The sequence below is a fragment of the Chenopodium album genome, chromosome 21 (assembly GCF_948465745.1).
Source record: "Chenopodium album chromosome 21, dcCheAlbu1.1, whole genome shotgun sequence".
In the NCBI taxonomy this organism is placed as follows: domain Eukaryota; kingdom Viridiplantae; phylum Streptophyta; class Magnoliopsida; order Caryophyllales; family Amaranthaceae; genus Chenopodium; species Chenopodium album.
In genome coordinates this window covers 24,622,505-24,644,971 of record NC_137854.1, presented here as the reverse complement: position 1 = coordinate 24,644,971, position 22,467 = coordinate 24,622,505, and positions in this window count along the sequence as shown.

Below are 22,467 nucleotides of genomic sequence, written 5' to 3'. Positions count from 1 at the left end.
TGTTTGACTTTCATTTGCTTCAAACAACATTGTGGAATGCAATTGACGTTCATTTGATTCAAAAAGCTTTGTTTGAATGTATTTGACTTTCATTTGATTCTAAAAGCTTTGTTGAATGTGTTTGACTTTCATTTGACTCAATTAGCTTTGTTGAATGCATTTGGCTTTCATTTGATTCAAAAAGCATTGTTTGAATGTGTTTGACTTTTCATTTGACTTAATTAGCTTTGTTGAATGTTTTTGACTTTCATTTGACTCAATTAGCATTGTGGAATGCAATTGACTTTCATTTGATTCAAAAAGCTTTGTTTGAATGTATTTGACTTGCATTTGATTCTAAATGCTTTGTTTGAATGTGTTTGACTTTCATTTGACTCAATTAGATTTGTTGAATGTGTTTGACTTTCATTTGCTTCAATTAGTATTGTTGAATGCAATTGGCTTTCTTTAATTCAAAAAGCTTTGTTTTAATGTATTTGACTTTCATTTGATTGTAAAAGCTTTGTTGAAAGTGTTTGACTTTCATTTGACTCAATTAGCTTTGTTTAATGCATTTACTTTCATTTGATTCAAAAAGCTTTGTTTGACTGTGTTTGACTTTCATTAGACTCAATTAGCATTTTAGAATGTGTTTGACTTTCATTTGACTCAATTAGCATTGTGGAATGCAATTGACTTTCATTTGATTCAAAAAGCTTTGTTTGAATGTATTTGACTTTCAATTGATTCTAAAAGCTTTGTTGAAAGTGTTTGACTTTCATTTGACTCAATTAGCTTTGTTGAATGCATTTTACTTTCATTTGATTCAAAAACCTTTGTTTGAATGTGTTTGACTTTCATTTGACTCAATTAGCATTGTGGTATGCAATTGACTTTCATTTGATTCAAAAAGCTCTGTTTGAATGTATGTGACTTTCATTTGAATCTAAAAGCTTTGTTGAATATGTTTGACTTTCATTTGACTTAATTAGCTTTGTTGAATACATTTGACTTTCATTTGATTCAAAAAGCTTTGTTTGAATGCGTTTGACTTTCATTTGACTCAATTAGCATTGTGGAATGCAATTGACTTTCATTTGATTCAAAAAGCTTTGTTTAAATGTATTTGACTTTCATTTGATTCTAAAAGCTTTGTTGAAAGTGTTTGACTTTCATTAGACTCAATTAGCTTTGTTGAATGTGTTTGACTTTCATTTGACTCAATTAGCATTGTGGAATACAATTGACTTTCATTCGATTCAAAAAGCTTTGTTTGAATGTGTTTGACTTTCATTAGACTCAATTAGCTTTGTTGAATGTGTTTGACTTTCATTTGACTCAATTAGCATTGTGGAATGCAATTGACTTTTATTTGATTCAAAAAGCTTTGTTTGAATGTATTTGACTTTCATTTGATTCTAAAAGCTTCGTTGAAAATGTTTGGCTTTCATTTGACTCAATTAGCTTTGTTGAATGCATTTGACTTTCATTTGATTCAAAAAGCTTTGTTTGAATGTGTTTGACTTTCATTAGACTCAATTAGCTTTGTAGAATGTGTTTGACTTTCATTTGACTCAATTAGGATTTTGGAATGCAATTGACTTTCATTTGATTCAAAAAGCTTTGTTTGAATGTATTTGACTTTCATTTGATTCTAAAAGCTTTGTTGAAAATGTTTGATTTTCATTTGACTCAATTAGCTTTGTTTATTGCATTTGACTTTCATTTGATTCTAAAAGATTTGTTTGAATGTGTTTGACTTTCATTTGACTCAATTAGCTTTGTTAAATGTGTTTGACTTTCATTTGCTTCAATTAGCATTGTGGACTGCAATTGACTTTCATTTGATTCAAAAAGCTTTGTTTGAATGTATTTGACTTTTATTTGATTCTAAAAGCTTTGTTGAAAGTGTTTGACTTTCATTTGACTCAATTAGCTTTGTTGAATGCATTTGTCTTTCATTTGATTCAAAAAGCTTTGTTTGAATGTGTTTGACTTTCATTAGACTCAATTAGCTTTGTTGAATGTGTTTGACTTTCATTTGACTCAATTAGCATTGTGAAATGCAATTGACTTTCATTTGATTCAAAAAGCTTTGTTTGAATGTATTTGACTTTCATTTGATTCTAAAAGCTTTGTTGAAAATGTTTGATTTTCATTTGACGCAATTAGCTTTGTTTATTGCATTTGACTTTCATTTGATTCTAAAAGCTTTGTTTGAATATGTTTGACTTTCATTTGACTCAATTAGCTTTGTTGAATGTGTTTGACTTTCATTTGCTTCAATTAGCATTGTGGACTGCAATTGACTTTCATTTGATTAAAAAAGCTTTGTTTGAATGTATTTGACTTTCATTTGATTCTAAAATCTTTATTGAATGTTTTTGACTTTCATTTGACGAAATTAGCTTTGTTGAATGCATTTGACTTTTATTTGATTCAAAAAGATTTGTTTAAATGTGTTAGACTTTTATTAGACTCAATTAGCTTTGTTGAATGTGTTTGACTTTCATTTGGCTCAATTAGCATTGTGGAATGCAATTTACTTTCATTTGATTCAAAAATCTTTGTTTGAATGTATTTGACTTTCATTTGACTCAATTAGCATGGTGGAATGCAATTGACTTTCATTTGATTAAAAAAAGCATTGTTTGAATGTATTTCACTTTCATTTGTTTCTAAAAGCTTTGTTGAAAGTGTTTGACTTTGATTTGACTCAATTAGTTTTGTTGAATTCATTTGACTTTCATTTGATTCAAAAAGCTTTGTTTGAATGTGTTTGACTTTCATTTGACTTAATTAGCTTTGTTGAATGTTTTTAACTTTCATTTGACTCAATTAGCATTTTGGAATGCAATTGACTTTCATTTGATTCAAAAAGCTTTGTTTGAATGTATTTGACTTTCATTTGATTCTAAAAGCTTTGTTTGAATGTATTTGACTTTCATTTGACTCAGTTAGCTTTGTTGAATGTCTTTGACTTTCATTTGCTTCAATTAGCATTGTAGAATGCAATTGACTTTCATTTGATTCTAAAAGCTTTTTTGAATGAATTGGACTTTCATTTGATTCTAAAAGCTTTGATGAACGTGTTTGACTTTGATTTGACTCAATTAGCTTTGTTGAATGCATTTGACTTTCATTTGATTCAAAAAGCTTTGTTTGAATGTGTTTGACTTTCATTAGACTCAATTAGCTTTTTTAAATGTGTTTGACTTTCATTTGACTCAATTAGCATTATGGAATGCAATTGACTTTCATTTGATTTCAAAAGCTCTGTTTGAATGTATTTGACTTTCATATGATTCTAAAAGCTTTGTTTGAATGTGTTTGACTTTCATTTGACTCAATTAGCTTTGTTGAATGTCTTTGACTTTCATTTGCTCCAATTAGCATTGTTGAATGCAATTGACTTTAATTTGATTCAAAAAGCTTTGTTTGAATGTATTTGACTTTCATTTGATTCTAAAAGCTTTGTTGAAAGTGTTTGTTTTTGATTTGATTCAACTAGCTTTGTTGAATGCATTTGACTTTCATTTTATTCAAAAGCTTTGTTTGAATGTGTTTGGCTTTCATTAGACTCAATTATCTTTGTTGAATGTGTTTGACTTTCATTTGACTCAATTAGCAATGTGGAATGTAATTGACTTTTATTTGATTCAAAAAGCTTTGTTTGAATGTATTTGACTTTCAATTGATTCTAAAAGCTTTGTTAAATGTGTTTGACTTTCATTTAACTCAATTAGCTTTGTTGAATGCAATAGACTTTTATTTGATTCAAAAAGCTTTATTTGAATGTATTTGACTTTCATTTGATTCTAAAACCTTTGTTTGAATGTGTTTGACTTTCATTTAACTCAATTAGCTTTGTTGAATGTCTTTGACTTTCATTTTCTTCAATTAGCACTATGGAATATAATTGACTTTCATTTTATTCAAAAAGCTTTGTTTGAATGTATTTGACTTTCATTTGATTCTAAAAGCTTTCTTGAAAGTGTTTGACTTTCATTTGACTCAATTAGCTTTGTTGATTGCATTTGACTTTCATTTGATTCAAAGAGCTTTGTTTGAATGTGTTTGACTTTCATTAGACTCAATTAGCTTTGTTGAATGTGTTTGAATTTCATTTGACTCAATTAGCATTGTTGAATGTAATTGACTTTTATTTGATTCAAAAAGCTTTGTTTGAATGTGTTTGACTTTCATTTGATTCTAAAAGTTTTGTTTAAAGTGTTTGACTTTCATTTGACTCAATAAGCTTTGTTGAATACATTTAAATTTGATTTGATTCAAAAAGCTTTGTTTGAATGTGTTTGACTTTTATTTGACTCAATTAGCTTTGGTAAATGTGTTTGACTTTCATTTGACTCAATTAGCATTGTGGAATGCAATTGACTTTCATTTGATTAAAAAAAGCATTGTTTGAATGTATTTCACTTTCATTTGTTTCTAAAAGCTTTGTTGAAAGTGTTTGACTTTGATTTGACTCAATTAGTTTTGTTGAATGCATTTGACTTTCATTTGATTCAAAAAGCTTTGTTTGAATGTGTTTGACTTTCATTTGACTTAATTAGCTTTGTTGAATGTTTTTGACTTTCATTTGACTCAATTAGCATTTTGGAATGCAATTGACTTTCATTTGATTCAAAAAGCTTTGTTTGAATGTGTTTGACTTTCATTTGACTCAGTTAGCTTTGTTGAATGTCTTTGACTTTCATTTGCTTCAATTAGCATTGTAGAATGCAATTGACTTTCATTTGATTCAAAAAGCTTTTTTGAATGAATTGGACTTTCATTTGATTCTAAAAGCTTTGATGAACGTGTTTGACTTTGATTTGACTCAATTAGCTTTGTTGAATGCATTTGACTTTCATTTGATTCAAAAAGCTTTGTTTGAATGTGTTTGACTTTCATTAGACTCAATTAGCTTTTTTAAATGTGTTTGACTTTCATTTGACTCAATTAGCATTATGGAATGCAATTGACTTTCATTTGATTTCAAAAGCTCTGTTTGAATGTATTTGACTTTCATATGATTCTAAAAGCTTTGTTTGAATGTGTTTGACTTTCATTTGACTCAATTAACTCTGTTGAATGTCTTTGACTTTCATTTGCTCCAATTAGCATTGTGGAATGCAATTGACTTTCATTTGATTCAAAAAGCTTTGTTTGAATGTATTTGACTTTCATTTGATTCTAAAAGCTTTGTTGAAAGTGTTTGTTTTTGATTTGATTCAACTAGCTTTGTTGAATGCATTTGACTTTCATTTTATTCAAAAGCTTTGTTTGAATGTGTTTGGCTTTCATTAGACTCAATTAGCTTTGTTGAATGTGTTTGACTTTCATTTGACTCAATTAGCAATGTGGAATGTAATTGACTTTTATTTGATTCAAAAAGCTTTGTTTGAATGTATTTGACTTTCAATTGATTCTAAAAGCTTTGTTAAATGTGTTTGACTTTCATTTAACTCAATTAGCTTTGTTGAATGCAATAGACTTTTATTTGATTCAAAAAGCTTTATTTGAATGTATTTGACTTTCATTTGATTCTAAAACCTTTGTTTGAATGTGTTTGACTTTCATTTAACTCAATTAGCTTTGTTGAATGTCTTTGACTTTCATTTTCTTCAATTAGCACTATGGAATATAATTGACTTTCATTTTATTCAAAAAGCATTGTTTGAATGTATTTGACTTTCATTTGATTCTAAAAGCTTTCTTGAAAGTGTTTGACTTTCATTTGACTCAATTAGCTTTGTTGATTGCATTTGACTTTCATTTGATTCAAAGAGCTTTGTTTGAATGTGTTTGACTTTCATTAGACTCAATTAGCTTTGTTGAATGTGTTTGAATTTCATTTGACTCAATTAGCATTGTTGAATGTAATTGACTTTTATTTGATTCAAAAAGCTTTGTTTGAATGTGTTTGACTTTCATTTGATTCTAAAAGTTTTGTTTAAAGTGTTTGACTTTCATTTGACTCAATAAGCTTTGTTGAATACATTTAAATTTGATTTGATTCAAAAAGCTTTGTTTGAATGTGTTTGACTTTTATTTGACTCAATTAGCTTTGGTAAATGTGTTTGACTTTCATTTGACTCAATTAGCATTGTGGAATGCAATTGACTTTCATTTTATTAAAAATAGCATTGTTTGAATGTATTTAACTTTCATTTGATTCTAACAGCTTTGTTGAAAGTGTTTGACTTTAATTTGACTCAATTAGCTTTGTTGAATGCATTTGACTTTCATTTGATTCAAAAAGCTTTGTTTGAATGTGTTTGACTTTCATTAGACACAATCAGCTTTGTTGAATGTGTTTGACTTTCATTTAACTCAATTACCATTGTAGAATGCAATTGACTTTTATTTGATTCAAAAAGCTTTGTTTGAATGTATTTGACTTTCATTTGATTTTAAAAGTTTTGTTTAAATTGTTTAACTTTCGTTTGACTCAATTAGCTTTGTTGAATGCATTTTAATTTGATTTGATTCAAAAAGTTTTGTTTGAATGTGTTTGACTTTTATTTGACTCAATTAGCTTTGGTAAATGTGTTTGACTTTCATTTGACTCAATTAGCATTGTGGAATGCAATTGACTTTCATTTGATTAAAAAAAGCATTGTTTGAATGTATTTGACTTTCATTTGATTCTAACAGCTTTGTTGAAAATGTTTGACTTTCATTTGACTCAATTAGCTTTGTTGAATGCATTTGACTTTCATTTGATTCAAAAAGCTTTGTTTGAATGTATTTGACTTTCATTTGATTCTAAAAGCTTTGTTGAATGTGTTTGATTTTCATTTGACTCAATTAGCTTTGTTTATTGCATTTGACTTTCATTTGATTCAAAAAGCTTTGTTGAATGTGTTTGACTTTCATTTGACACAATTAGCTTTGTTGAATGCATTTGTCTTTCATTTGATTCAAAAAGCTTTGTTTGAATGTGTTTGACTTTCATTAGACTCAATTAGCTTTGTTGAATGTGTTTGACTTTCATTTGACTCAATTAGCATTGTGAAATGCAATTGACTTTCATTTGATTCAAAAAGCTTTGTTTGAATGTATTTGACTTTCATTTGATTCTAAAAGCTTTGTTGAATGTGTTTGATTTTCATTTGACTCAATTAGCTTTGTTTATTGCATTTGACTTTCATTTGATTCTAAAAGCTTTGTTTGAATGTGTTTGACTTTCATTTGACTCAATTAGCTTTGTTGAATGTGTTTGACTTTCATTTGCTTCAATTAGCATTGTGGACTGCAATTGACTTTCATTTGATTAAAAAAGCTTTGTTTGAATGTGTTTGACTTTCATTTGACTTAATTAGCTTTTTTAAATGTTTTTTACTTTCATTTGACTCAATTAGCATTTTGGAATGCAATTGACTTTCATTTGATTCAAAAAGCTTTGTTTGAATGTATTTGACTTTCATTTGATTCTTAAAGCTTTGTTTGAATGTATTTGACTTTCATTTGACTCAGTTTGCATTGTTGAATGTCTTTGACTTTCATTTGCTTCAATTAGCATTGTGGAATGCAATTGACTTTCATTTGATTCAAAAAGCTTTTTTGAATGAATTGGACTTTCATTTGATTCTAAAAGCTTTGTTGAACGTGTTTGACTTTGATTTGACTCAATTAGCTTTGTTGAATGCATTTGACTTTCATTTGATTCAAAAAGCTTTGTTTGAATGTGTTTGACTTTCATTAGACTCAATTAGCTTTTTTAAATGTGTTTGACTTTCATTAGACTCAATTAGCATTATGGAATGTAATTGACTTTCATTTGATTTCAAAAGCTCTGTTTGAATGTATTTGACTTTCATATGATTCTAAAAGCTTTGTTTGAATGTGTTTTACTTTCATTTGACTCAATTAGCTTTGTTGAATGTCTTTGACTTTCATTTGCTCCAATTAGCATTGTGGAATGCAATTGACTTTCATTTGATTCAAAAAGCTTTGTTTGAATGTATTTGACTTTCATTTGATTCTAAAAGCTTTGTTGAAAGTGTTTGACTTTGATTTGATTCAACTAGCTTTGTTGAATGCATTTGACTTTCATTTTATTCAAAAAGCTTTGTTTGAATGTGTTTGGCTTTCATTAGACACAATTAGCTTTGTTGAATGTGTTTGACTTTCATTTGACTCAATTAGCATTGTGGAATGTAATTGACTTTTATTTGATTCAAAAAGCTTCGTTTGAATGTATTTGACTTTCAATTGATTCTGAATGCTTTGTTAAATGTGTTTGACTTTCATTTGACTCAATTAGCTTTGTTGAATGCAATAGACTTTCATTTGATTCAAAAAGTTTTATTTGAATGTATTTGACTTTCATTTGATTCTAAAACCTTTGTTTGAATGTGTTTGACTTTCATTTAACTCAATTAGCTTTGTTGAATGTCTTTGAATTTCATTTTCTTCAATTAGCACTATGGAATATAATTGACTTTCATTTGATTCAAAAAGTCTTGTTTGAATGTATTTGACTTTCATTTGATTCTAAAAGCTTTCTTGAAAGTGTTTGACTTTTATTTGACTCAATTAGCTTTGTTGATTGCATTTGACTTTCATTTGATTCAAAGAGCTTTGTTTGAATGTGTTTGATTTTCATTAGACTCAATTAGCTTTGTTGAATGTGTTTGACTTTCATTTGACTCAATTAGCATTGTTGAATGCAATTGACTTTTATTTGATTCAAAAAGCTTTGTTTGAATGTGTTTGACTTTCATTTGATTCTAAAAGTTTTGTTTAAAGTGTTTGACTTTCATTTGACTCAATAAGCTTTGTTGAATGCATTTAAATTTGATTTGATTCAAAAAGCTTTGTTTGAATGTGTTTGACTTTTAATTGACTCAATTAGCTTTGGTAAATGTGTTTGACTTTCATTTGACTTAATTAGCTTTGTTGAATGTTTTTTACTTTCATTTGACTCAATTAGCATTTTGGAATGCAATTGACTTTCATTTGATTCAAAAAGCTTTGTTTGAATGTATTTGACTTTCATTTGATTCAAAAAGCTTTGTTAGAATGTATTTAACTTTCATTTGATTCTAAAAGCTTTGTTGAAAATGTTTGACTTTCATTTGACTCAATTAGCTTTGTTGAATGCATTTGACTTTCATTTGATTCAAAGAGCTTTGTTTGAAAGTATTTGACTTTCATTTGACTTAATTAGCATTGTTGAATGTCTTTGACTTTCATTTGCTTCAATTAGCATTGTGGAATGCAATTGACTTTCATTTGATTCAAAAAGCTTTTTTGAATGAATTGGACTTTCATTTGATTCTAAAAGCTTTGTTGAACGTGTTTGACTTTGATTTGACTCAATTAGCTTTGTTTAATGCATTTGACTTTCATTTGATTCAAAAAGCTTTGTTTGAATGTGTTTGACTTTCATTAGACTCAATTAGCTTTTTTAAATGTGTTTGACTTTCATTTGACTCAATTAGCATTATGGAATGCAATTGACTTTCATTTGATTTCAAAAGCTCTGTTTGAATGTATTTGACTTTCATATGATTCTAAAAGCTTTGTTTGAATGTGTTTGACTTTCATTTGACTCAATTAGCTTTGTTGAATGTCTTTGACTTTCATTTGCTCCAATTAGCATTGTGGAATGCAATTGACTTTCATTTGATTCAAAAAGCTTTGTTTGAATGTATTTGACTTTCATTTGATTCTAAAAGCTTTGTTGAAAGTGTTTGACTTTGATTTGATTCAACTAGCTTTGTTGAATGCATTTGACTTTCATTTAATTCAAAAAGCTTTGTTTGAATGTGTTTGGCTTTCATTAGACACAATTAGCTTTGTTGAATGTGTTTGACTTTCATTTGACTCAATTAGCATTGTGGAATGTAATTGACTTTTATTTGATTCAAAAAGCTTCGTTTGAATGTATTTGACTTTCAATTGATTCTGAATGCTTTGTTAAATGTGTTTGACTTTCATTTGACTCAATTAGCTTTGTTGAATGCAATAGACTTTCATTTGATTCAAAAAGCTTTATTTGAATGTATTTGACTTTCATTTGATTCTAAAAGCTTTCTTGAAAGTGTTTGACTTTTATTTGACTCAATTAGCTTTGTTGATTGCATTTGACTTTCATTTGATTCAAAGAGCTTTGTTTGAATGTGTTTGACTTTCATTAGACTCAATTAGCTTTGTTGAATGTGTTTGACTTTCATTTGACTCAATTAGCATTGTTGAATGCAATTGACTTTTATTTGATTCAAAAAGCTTTGTTTGAATGTGTTTGACTTTCATTTGATTCTAAAAGTTTTGTTTAAAGTGTTTGACTTTCATTTGACTCAATAAGCTTTGTTGAATGCCTTTAAATTTGATTTGATTCAAAAAGCTTTGTTTGAATGTGTTTGACTTTTATTTGACTCAATTAGCTTTGGTAAATGTGTTTGACTTTCATTTGACTCAATTAGCATTGTGGAATGCAATTGACTTTCATTTTATTAAAAATAGCATTCTTTGAATGTATTTAACTTTCATTTGATTCTAACAGCTTTGTTGAAAGTGTTTGACTTTAATTTGACTCAATTAGCTTTGTTGAATGCATTTGACTTTCATTTGATTCAAAAAGCTTTGTTTGAATGTGTTTGACTTTCATTAGACTCTATCAGCTTTGTTGAATGTGTTTGACTTTCATTTAACTCAATTACCATTGTAGAATGCAATTGACTTTTATTTGATTCAAAAAGCTTTGTTTGAATGTATTTGACTTTCATTTGATTTTAAAAGTTTTGTTTAAATTGTTTAACTTTCGTTTGACTCAATTAGCTTTGTTGAATGCATTTTAATTTGATTTGATTCAAAAAGTTTTGTTTGAATGTGTTTGACTTTTATTTGACTCAATTAGCTTTGGTAAATGTGTTTGACTTTCATTTGACTCAATTAGCATTGTGGAATGCAATTGACTTTCATTTGATTAAAAAAAGCATTGTTTGAATGTATTTGACTTTCATTTGATTCTAACAGCTTTGTTGAAAATGTTTGACTTTCATTTGACTCAATTAGCTTTGTTGAATGCATTTGACTTTCATTTGATTCAAAAAGCTTTGTTTGAATCTGTTTGACGTTCATTAGATTCAATTAGCTTTGTTGAATGTGTTTGACTTTCATTTGACTCAATTACCATTGTGGAATGCAATTGACTTTCATTTGATTCAAAAAGCTTTGTTTGAATGTATTTGACTTTCATTTGATTCTAAAAGCTTTGTTGAAAATGTTTGACTTTCATTTGACTCAATTAGCTTTGTTAAATGCATTTGACTTTCATTTGATTCAAAAAGCTTTGTTTGAATGTGTTTGACTTTCATTTGAATCAATTAGCTTTGTTGAATGTGTTTGACTTTCATTTGCTTCAATTAGCATTGTGGAATGCAATTGACTTTCATTTGATTCAAAAAGCTTTGTTTGAATGTATTTGACTTTCATTTGATTCTAAAAGCTTTGTTGAAAGTGTTTGACTTTCATTTGACACAATTAGCTTTGTTGAATGCATTTGTCTTTCATTTGATTCAAAAAGCTTTGTTTGAATGTGTTTGACTTTCATTAGACTCAATTAGCTTTGTTGAATGTGTTTGACTTTCATTTGACTCAATTAGCATTGTGAAATGCAATTGACTTTCATTTGATTCAAAAAGCTTTGTTTGAATGTATTTGACTTTCATTTGATTCTAAAAGCTTTGTTGAATGTGTTTGACTTTCGTTTGACACAATTAGCTTTGTTCAATGCATTTGACTTTCATTTGATTCAAAAAGCTTTGTTTGAATGTGTTTGACTTTCATTTGACTTAATTGGCTTTGTTGAATGTTTTTTACTTTCATTTGACTCAATTAGCATTGTGGAATGCAATTGACTTTCATTTGATTCAAAACGATTCTAAAAGCTTTGTTTGAATGTGTTTGACTTTCATTTGACTCAATTAGCTTTGTTGAATGTCTTTGACTTTCATTTGCTTCAATTAGCATTGTGGAATGCAATTGACATTCATTTGATTCAAAAAGTTTTGTTTGAATGTATTTGACTTTCATTTGATTCTAAAGGCTTTGTTGAAAGTGTTTGACTTTCATTTGACTCAATTAGCTTTGTTGAATGCATTTAACTTTCATTTGATTCAAAAAGCTTTGTTTGAATGTGTTTGACTTTCATTAGACTCAATTAGCTTTGTTGAATGTGTTTGACTTTCATTTGACTTAATTAGCAATGTGGAATGCAATTTACTTTTATTTGATTTAAAAAGCTTTGTTTGAATGTATTTGACTTTCAATTGATTCTAAAAGCTTTGTTGAATGTGTTTAACTTTCATTTGACTCAATTAGCTTTGTTGAATGCAATTGACTTTCATTTGATTCCAAAAGCTTTGTTTGAATGTATTTGACATTCATTTGACTTAATTAGCTTTGTTGAATGTTTTTGACTTTCATTTGACTCAATTAGGATTGTGGAATGCAATTGACTTTCATTTGATTCAAAAAGCTTTGTTTGAATGTATTTGACTTTCATTTGATTCTAAAAGCTTTGTTTGAATGTGTTTGACTTTCATTTGACTCAACTAGATTTGTTGAATGTGTTTGACTTTCATTAGCTTCGAATAGCATTGTGGAGTGCAATTGACTTTCACTTGATTCAAAAAGCTTTGTTTGAATGTATTTGACTTTCATTTGATTCTAAAAGCTTTGTTTAAAGTGTTTGACTTTCATTTGACTAAATTTGCTTTGTTGAATGCATTTGACTTTCATTTGATTCAAAAAGCTTTTTTTGAATGTGTTTGATTTTATTTAGACTCAAATAGCTTTGTTGAATGTGTTTGACTTTCATTTAACTTAATTAGCATTGTGGAATGCAATTGACTTTTATTTCACTCAAAAAGCTTTGTTTGAATGTATTTGACTTTCATTTGATTCTAAAAGCTTTTTTGAAAGTGTTTGACTTTTATTTGACTCAATTAGCTTTGTTGAATGCATTTTAATTTCATTTGATTCAAAATGCTTTGTTTGAATGTGTTTGACTTTTATTTGACTCAATTAGCTTTGGTAAATTTGTTTGACTTTCATTTGACTCAATTAGCATTGTGGAATGCAATTGACTTTGATTTCATTAAAAAAAAGCTTTGTTTGAATGTATTTGACTTTCATTTGATTCTAATAGCTTTATTGAAAGTGTTTGACTTTCATTTGACTCAATTAGCTTTGTCGAAAGTATTTCACTTTCATTTGATTCAAAAAGCTTTGTTTGAATGTATTTGACTTTCATTAGACTCAATTAGCTTTGTTGAATGTGTTTGACTTTCATTTGACTCAATTAGCATTGTGGAATGCAATTCACTTTCATTTGATTCAAAAAGCTTTGTTTGAATGTATTTGACTTTCATTTGACTCAATTAGCTTTGTTGAATTCATTTTAAATTCATTTGATTCAAAAAGCTTTGTTTGAATGTGTTTCCCTTTCACTTGACTCAATTAGCTTTAGTGAATGTGTTTGACTTTCATTTGACTCAATTAGCATTGTGGAATGCAATTGACTTTCATTTGATTAAAAAAAGCATTGTTTGAATGTATTTGACTTTCATTTGATTCTAAAAGCTGTGTTGAAAGTGTTTAACTTTCATTTGACTCAATTTGCTTTGTTGAATGCATTTAAATTTAATTTGATTAAAAAAGCTTTGTTTGAATGTGTTTGACTTTTATTTGACTCAATTAGCTTTGGTAAATGTGTTTGACTTTCATTTGACTCAATTAGCAATGTGGAATGCAATTGACTTTCATTTGATTAAAAAAAGCATTGTTTAAATGTATTTGACTTTCATTTGATTCTAAAAGCTTTGTTGAAAGTGTTTGACTTTCATTTAACTCAATTAGCTTTGTTGAATGAATTTCACTTTCATTTGATTCAAAAAGCTTTGTTTGAGTGTGTTTAAATTTCATTTGACTCAATTAGCTTTGTTGAATATGTTTGACTTTCATTTGACTCAATTAGCATTGTGAATGCAATTGACTTTCATTTGATTCAAAAAGCATTGTTTGAATGTATTTGACTTTCATGTGATTCTAAAAGCTTTGTTGAAAGTGTTTGACTTTCATTTGACTCAAATAGCTTTTTTGAATGCATTTGACTTTCATTTGATTTAAAAAGCTTTGTTAGAATGTGTTTGACATTCATTAGACTCAGTTAGCTTTGTTGAATGTGTTTGACTTTTATTTGACTCAATTAGCATTGTTGAATGCAATTGACTTTCATTTGATTCAAAAAGCTTTGTTTGAATGTATTTGACTTTCATTTGATTCTAAAAGTTTTGTTGAAAGTATTTGACTTTCATTTGACTCAATTAGCTTTGTTGAATGCATTTTAAATTCATTTGATTCAAAAAGCTTTGTTTGAATGTGTTTGACTTTCATTTGACTTAATTAGCTTTGGTGAATGTGTTTGACTTTCATTTGACTCAATTTGCATTGTGGAACGCAATTGACTTTCATTTGATTAAAAAAAGCATTGTTTGAATGTATTTGACTTTCATTTGCTTTTAATAGTTTTGTTGAAAGTGTTTGACTTTCATTAGACTCAATTAGCTTTGTTGAATACATTTGACTTTCATTTGATTCAAAAAGCTTCGTTTGAATGCGTTTGACTTTCATTTGACTCAATTAGCATTGTGGAATGCAATTGAGTTTCATTTGATTCAAAAAACTTTTTTTGAATGTATTTGACTTTCATTTGATTCTAAAAGCTTTGTTTGAATGTGTTTGACTTTCATTTGACTCAATTAGCTTTGTTGAATGTGTTTGACTTTCATTTGACTCAATTAGCATTGTGGAAGGCAATTGACTTTCATTTGATTCAAAAAGCTTTGTTAGAATGTATTTAACTTTCATTTGATTCTAAAAGCTTTGTTGAAAATGTTTGACTTTCATTTGACTCAATTAGCTTTGTTGAATGCATTTGACTTTCATTTGATTCAAAGAGCTTTGTTTGAAAGTATTTGACTTTCATTTGACTTAATTAGCTTTGTTGAATGTTTTTGACTTTCATTTGACTCAATTAGCATTGTGGAATGCAAGTGACTTTCATTTGATTCAAAAAGCTTTGTTTGAATGTATTTGACTTTCATTCGATTCTAAAAGCTTTGTTTTAATGTGTTTGACTTTCATTTGTCACAATTAGCTTTGTTGAATGTGTTTGACTTTCAATTGCTTCAATTTGCATTGTGGAATGCAATTGACTTTCATTTGATTCAAAAAGCTTTGTTTGAATGTATTTGACTCAATTAGCATTTTTCAATGCATTTAACTTTAATTTGATTTGAAAAGCTTTGTTTGAATGTGTTTGACTTTCATTTGACTCAATTAGCTTTGTTTAATGTATTTTACTTTCATTTGACTCAATTAGCATTGTAGAATGCAATTGACTTTCAGTTGATTCAAAAAGCTTTTTTTGAATATATTTAACTTTCATTTGATTCTAAAAGCTTTGTTGAAAGTGTTTGACTTTCATTTGACTCAATTAGCATTGTGGAATGCAATTAAATTTCATTTGATTCAAGAAGCTTTGTTTGAATGTATTTCACTTTCATTTGATTCTAAAAGCTTTGTTGAAAGTGTTTGACTTTCATTTGACTCAATTAAATTTGTTGAATGCATTGACTTTCATTTAATTCTATAAGCTTTGTTTGAATGTGTTTGACTTTCATTTGACTCAATAAGCTTTGTTGAATGTGTTTGACTTTCATTTGGTTCAATTATCATTGTGGAATGCAATTGACTTTCATTTGATTCAAAAAGCTTTGTTTGAATGTATTTGACTTTCATTTGATTCTAAAAGCTTTGTTGAAAGTGTTTGACTTTCATTTGATTCAAAAACCTTTGTTTGAATGTATTTGACTTTCATTTGATTCTAAAAGCTTTGTTGAAAGTGTTTGACTTTCATTTGACTCAATTAGCATTGTGGAATTCAATTGACTTTCATTTGAGTCAAAAAACTTTGTTTGAAAGTATTTGACTTTCATTTGATTCTAAAAGCGTTGTTGAAAGTGTTTGACTTTCATTTGACTCAATTAGCTTTATTGAATACATTTGACTTTCATTTGATTCAAAAAGCTTTGTTTGAATGTGTTTGACTTTCATTAGACTCAATTAGCTTTGTAGAATTTGTTTGACCGTCATTTGACTCAATTAGCATTGTGGAATGCAATTGACTTTCATTTGATTTAAAAAGCTTTATTTGAATGTATTTGACTTTCATTTGATTCTAAAAGCTTTGTTAAATGTGTTTGACTTTCATTTGACTCAATTAGCTTTGTTGAATGCATTTGGCTTTCATTTGATTCAATAAGCTTTGTTTGAATGTGTTTGACTTTCATTTGACTTAATTAGCTTTGTTGAATGTTTTTGACTTTCATTTGATTCAATTAGCATTGCGGAATGCAATTGACTTTCATTTGATTCAAAAAGCTTTGTTTGAATGTGTTTGACTTTCATATGATTCTAAAAGCTTTGTTTGAATGTGTTTGACTTTCATTTGACTCAATTAGCTTTGTTGAATGTCTTTGACTTCATTTGCTCCAATTAGCATTGTGGAATGCAATTGACTTTCATTTGATTCAAAAAGCTTTGTTTGAATGTATTTGACTTTCATTTGATTCTAAAAGCTTTGTTGAAAGTGTTTGACTATGATTTGACTCAATTAGCTTTGTTGAATGCATTTGAATTTCATTTTATTCAAAAAGCTTTGTTTGAATGTGTTTGACTTTCATTAGACTCAATTAGCTTTGTTGAATGTGTTTGACTTTCATTTGACTCAATTAGCATTGTGGAATGTAATTGACTTTTATTTGATTCAAAAAGCTTTGTTTGAATGTATTTGACTTTCAATTGATTCTAAAAGCTTTGTTGAATGTGTTTGACTTCCATTTGACTCAATTAGCTTTGTTGAATGCAATAGACTTTCATTTGATTTAAAAAGCTTTGTTTGAATGTATTTGACTTTCATTTGATTCTAAAAGCTTTGTTGAAAGTGTTTGACTTTCATTTGACTCAATTAGCTTTGTTGAATGCATTTGTCTTTCATTTGATTAAAAAAAGCTTTGTTTGAATGTGTTTGACTTTCATTAGACTCAATTAGCTTTGTTGAATGTGTTTGACTTTCATTTAACTCAATTAGCTTTGTTGAATGTCTTTGACTTTCATTTTCTTCAATTAGCACTGTGGAATATAATTGACTTTCATTTGATTCAAAAAGCTTTGTTTGAATGTATTTGACTTTCATTTGATTCTAAAAGCTTTCTTGAAAGTGTTTGACTTTGATTTGACTCAATTAGCTTTGTTGATTGCATTTGACTTTCATTTGATTTAAAAAGCTTTGTTTGAATGTGTTTGACTTTCATTAGACTCAATTAGCTTTGTTGAATGTGTTTGACTTTCATTTGACTCAATTAGCATTGTGAAATGCAATTGACTTTCATTTGATTCAAAAAGCTTTGTTTGAATGTATTTGACTTTCATTTGATTCTAAAAGCTTTGTTGAATGTGTTTGACTTTCGTTTGACTCAATTAGCTTTGTTCAATGCATTTGACTTTCATTTGATTCAAAAAGCTTTGTTTGAATGTGTTTAACTTTCATTTGACTTAATTAGCTTTGTTGAATGTTTTTGACTTTCATTTGACTCAATTAGCATTGTGGAATGCAATTGACTTTCATTTGATTCAAAATGATTCTAAAAGCTTTGTTTGAATGTGTTTGACTTTCATTTGACTCAATTAGCTTTGGTGAATGTCTTTGACTTTCATTTGCTTCAATTAGCATTGTGGAATGCAATTGACATTCATTTGTTTCAAAAAGCTTTGTTTGAATGTATTTTACTTTCATTTGATTCTAAAGGCTTTGTTGAAAGTGTTTGACTTTCATTTGACTCAATTAGCTTTGTTGAATGCATTTAACTTTCATTTGATTCAAAAAGCTTTGTTTGAATGTGTTTGACTTTCATTAGACTCAATTAGCTTTGTTGAATGTGTTTGACTTTCATTTGACTTAATTAGCAATGTGGAATGCAATTTACTTTTATTTGATTCAAAAAGCTTTGTTTGAATGTATTTGACTTTCAATTGATTCTAAAAGCTTTGTTGAATGTGTTTGACTTTCATTTGACTCAATTAGCTTTGTTGAATGCAATTGACTTTTATTTGATTCCAAAAGCTTTGTTTGAATGTATTTGAATTTCATTTGACTTAATTAGCTTTGTTAAATGTTTTTGACTTTCATTTGACTCAATTAGGATTGTGGAATGCAATTGACTTTCATTTGATTCAAAAAGCTTTGTTTGAATGTATTTGACTTTCATTTGATTCTAAAAGCTTTGTTTGAATGTGTTTGACTTTCATTTGACTCAACTAGCTTTGTTGAATGTGTTTGACTTTCATTAGCTTCGAATAGCATTGTGGAGTGCAATTGACTTTCACTTGATTCAAAAAGCTTTGTTTGAATGTATTTGACTTTCATTTGATTCTAAAAGCTTTGTTGAAAGTGTTTGACTTTCATTTGACTGAATTAGCTTTGTTGAATGCATTTGACTTTCATCTGATTCAAAAAGCTTTGTTTGAATGTGTTTGACTTTATTTAGACTCAAATAGTTTTGTTGAATGTGTTTGACTTTCATTTAACTTAATTAACATTGTGGAATGCAATTGACTTGTATTTCATTCTAAAAGCTTTGTTTGAATGTATTTGACTTTCATTTTATTCTAAAAGCTTTTTTGAAAGTGTTTGACTTTCATTTGACTCAATTAGCTTTGTTGAATGCATTTTAATTTCATTTGATTCAAAATGCTTTGTTTGAATGTGATTGACTTTTATTTGACTCAATTAGCTTTGGTAAATGTGTTTGACTTTCATTTGACTCAATTAGTATTGTGGAATGCAATTGACTTTCATTTGATTAAAAAAAAGCATTGTTTGAATGTATTTGATTTTCATTTGATTCTAACAGCTTTGTTGAAAGTGTTTGACTTTCATTTGACTCAATTAGCTTTGTCGAAAGTATTTCACTTTCATTTGATTCAAAAAGCTTTGTTTGAATGTGTTTGACTTTCATTAGACTTAATTAGCTTTGTTGAATGTGTTTGACTTTCATTTGACTCAATTAGCATTGTGGAATGCAATTGACTTTCATTTGATTCAAAAAGCTTTGTTTGAATGTATTTGACTTTCATTTGATTCTAAAAGCTTTGTTGATAATGTTTGACTTTATTTGACTCAATTAACTTTGTTGAATGCATTTGACTTTCATTTGATTCTATAAGCTTTGTTTGAATGTGTTCGACTTTCATTTGAACCAATTAGCTTTGTTGAATGTGTTTGACTTTCATTTGCTTTAATTAGCATTGTGGAATGCAATTGACTTTTATTTGATTCAAAAAGCTTTGTTTGAATGTATTTGACTTTCATTTGATTCTAAAAGCTTTATTGAATGTGTTTGACTTTGGTTTGACTCAATTAGCTTTGTTGAATGCATTTGACTTTCATTTGATTCAAAAAGCTTTGTTTGAATGTATTTGACTTTCTTTTGATTCTAAAAGCTTTGTTTGACTGTGTTTGACTTTCATTTAACTCAATTAGCTTTGTTGAATGTGTTTGACTTTCTTTTTCTTCAAATAGCATTGTGGAATGCAATTGACTTTCATTTGATTCAAAAAGCTTAGTTTGAATGTATTTGACTTTCATTTGACTCTAAAAGCTTTGTTGAATGTGTTTGACTTTCGTTTAACTCAATTAGCTTTGTTCAATGCATTTAACTTTCATTTGATTCAAAAAGCTTTGTTTGAATGTGTTTGACTTTCATTTGACTTAATTAGCTTTGTTGAATGTTTTTTACTCTCATTTGACTCAATTAGCATTGTGGAATGCAATTGACTTTCATTTGATTCAAAATGATTCTAAAAGCATTGTTTGAATGTGTTTGACTTTCATTTGACTCAATTAGCTTTGTTGAATGTCTTTGACTTTCATTTGCTTCAAGAAGCATTGTGGAATGCAACTGACATTCATTTGATTCAAAAAGCTTTGTTTGAATGTATTTGACTTTCATTTGATTCTAAAGGCTTTGTTGAAAGTGTTTGACTTTCATTTGACTCAATTAGCTTTGTTGAATGCATTTAATTTTCATTTGATTCAAATAGCTTTGTTTGAATGTGTTTGACTTTCATTAGACTCAAATAGCTTTGTTGATTGTGTTTGACTTTCATTTGACTGAATTAGCAATGTGGAATGTAATTTACTTTTATTTGATTCAAAAAGCTTTGTTTGAATGTATTTGATTTCAATTGATTCTAAAAGCTTTGTTGAATGTGTTTGACTTTCATTTGACTCAATTAGCTTTGTTGAATGCAATTGACTTTCATTTGATTCCAAAAGCTTTGTTTGATTGTATTTGAATTTCATTTGACTTAATTAGCTTTGTTGAATGTTTTTGACTTTCATTTGACTCAATTAGGATTGTGGAATGCAATTGACTTTCATTTGATTCAAAAAGCTTTGTTTGAATGTATTTGACTTTCATTTGATTCTAAAAGCTTTGTTTGAATGTGTTTGACTTTCATTTGACTCAACTAGCTTTGTTGAATGTGTTTGACTTTCATTAGCTTCGAATAGCATTGTGGAGTGCAATTGACTTTCACTTGATTCAAAAAGCTTTGTTTGAATGTATTTGACTTTCATTTGATTCTAAAAGCTTTGTTAAAAGTGTTTGACTTTCATTTGACTCAATTAGCTTTGTTGAATGCATTTGACTTTCATTTGATTCAAAAAGCTTTGTTTGAATGTGTTTGACTTTATTTAGACTCAAATAGTTTTGTTGAATGTGTTTGACTTTCATTTAACTTAATTAGCATTGTGGAATGCAATTGACTTTAATTTCATTCAAAAAGCTTTGTTTGAATGTATTTGACTTTCATTTAATTCTAAAAGCTTTTTTGAAAGTGTTTGACTTTCATTTGACTCAATTAGCTTTGTTGAATGCATTTTAATTTCATTTGATTCAAAAAGCTTTGTTTGAATGTGTTTGACTTTCATTTGACTTAATTAGCTTTGGTAAATGTGTTTGACTTTCATTTGACTCAATTAGCATTGTGGAATGCAATTGACTTTCATTTGATTAAAAAAAGCATTGTTTGAATGTATTTGACTTTCATTTGATTCTAAAAGCTTTGTTGAAAGTGTTTGACTTTCATTTGACTCAATTAGCTTTGTTGAATGCATTTAATTTTCATTTGATTCAAATAGCTTTGTTTGAATGTGTTTGACTTTCATTAGACTCAAATAGCTTTGTTGATTGTGTTTGACTTTCATTTGACTGAATTAGCAATGTGGAATGCAATTTACTTTTATTTGATTCAAAAAGCTTTGTTTGAATGTATTTGATTTCAATTGATTCTAAAAGCTTTGTTGAATGTGTTTGACTTTCATTTGACTCAATTAGCTTTGTTGAATGCAATTGACTTTCATTTGATTCCAAAAGCTTTGTTTGATTGTATTTGAATTTCATTTGACTTAATTAGCTTTGTTGAATGTTTTTGACTTTCATTTGACTCAATTAGGATTGTGGAATGCAATTGACTTTCATTTGATTCAAAAAGCTTTGTTTGAATGTATTTGACTTTCATTTGATTCTAAAAGCTTTGTTTGAATGTGTTTGACTTTCATTTGACTCAACTAGCTTTGTTGAATGTGTTTGACTTTCATTAGCTTCGAATAGCATTGTGGAGTGCAATTGACTTTCACTTGATTCAAAAAGCTTTGTTTGAATGTATTTGACTTTCATTTGATTCTAAAAGCTTTGTTAAAAGTGTTTGACTTTCATTTGACTCAATTAGCTTTGTTGAATGCATTTGACTTTCATTTGATTCAAAAAGCTTTGTTTGAATGTGTTTGACTTTATTTAGACTCAAATAGTTTTGTTGAATGTGTTTGACTTTCATTTAACTTAATTAGCATTGTGGAATGCAATTGACTTTAATTTCATTCAAAAAGCTTTGTTTGAATGTATTTGACTTTCATTTAATTCTAAAAGCTTTTTTGAAAGTGTTTGACTTTCATTTGACTCAATTAGCTTTGTTGAATGCATTTTAATTTCATTTGATTCAAAATGCTTTGTTTGAATGTGTTTGACTTTTATTTGACTCAATTAGCTTTGGTAAATGTGTTTGACTTTCATTTGACTCAATTAGCATTGTGGAATGCAATTGACTTTCATTTGATTAAAAAAAGCATTGTTTGAATGTATTTGACTTTCATTTGATTCTAAAAGCTTTGTTGAAAGTGTTTGACTTTCATTTGACTCAATTAGCTTTGTTGAATGAATTTCACTTTCATTTGATTCAAAAAGCTTTGTTTGAGTGTGTTTAAATTTCATTTGACTCAATTAGCTTTGTTGAATATGTTTGACTTTCATTTGACTCAATTAGCATTGTGAATGCAATTGACTTTCA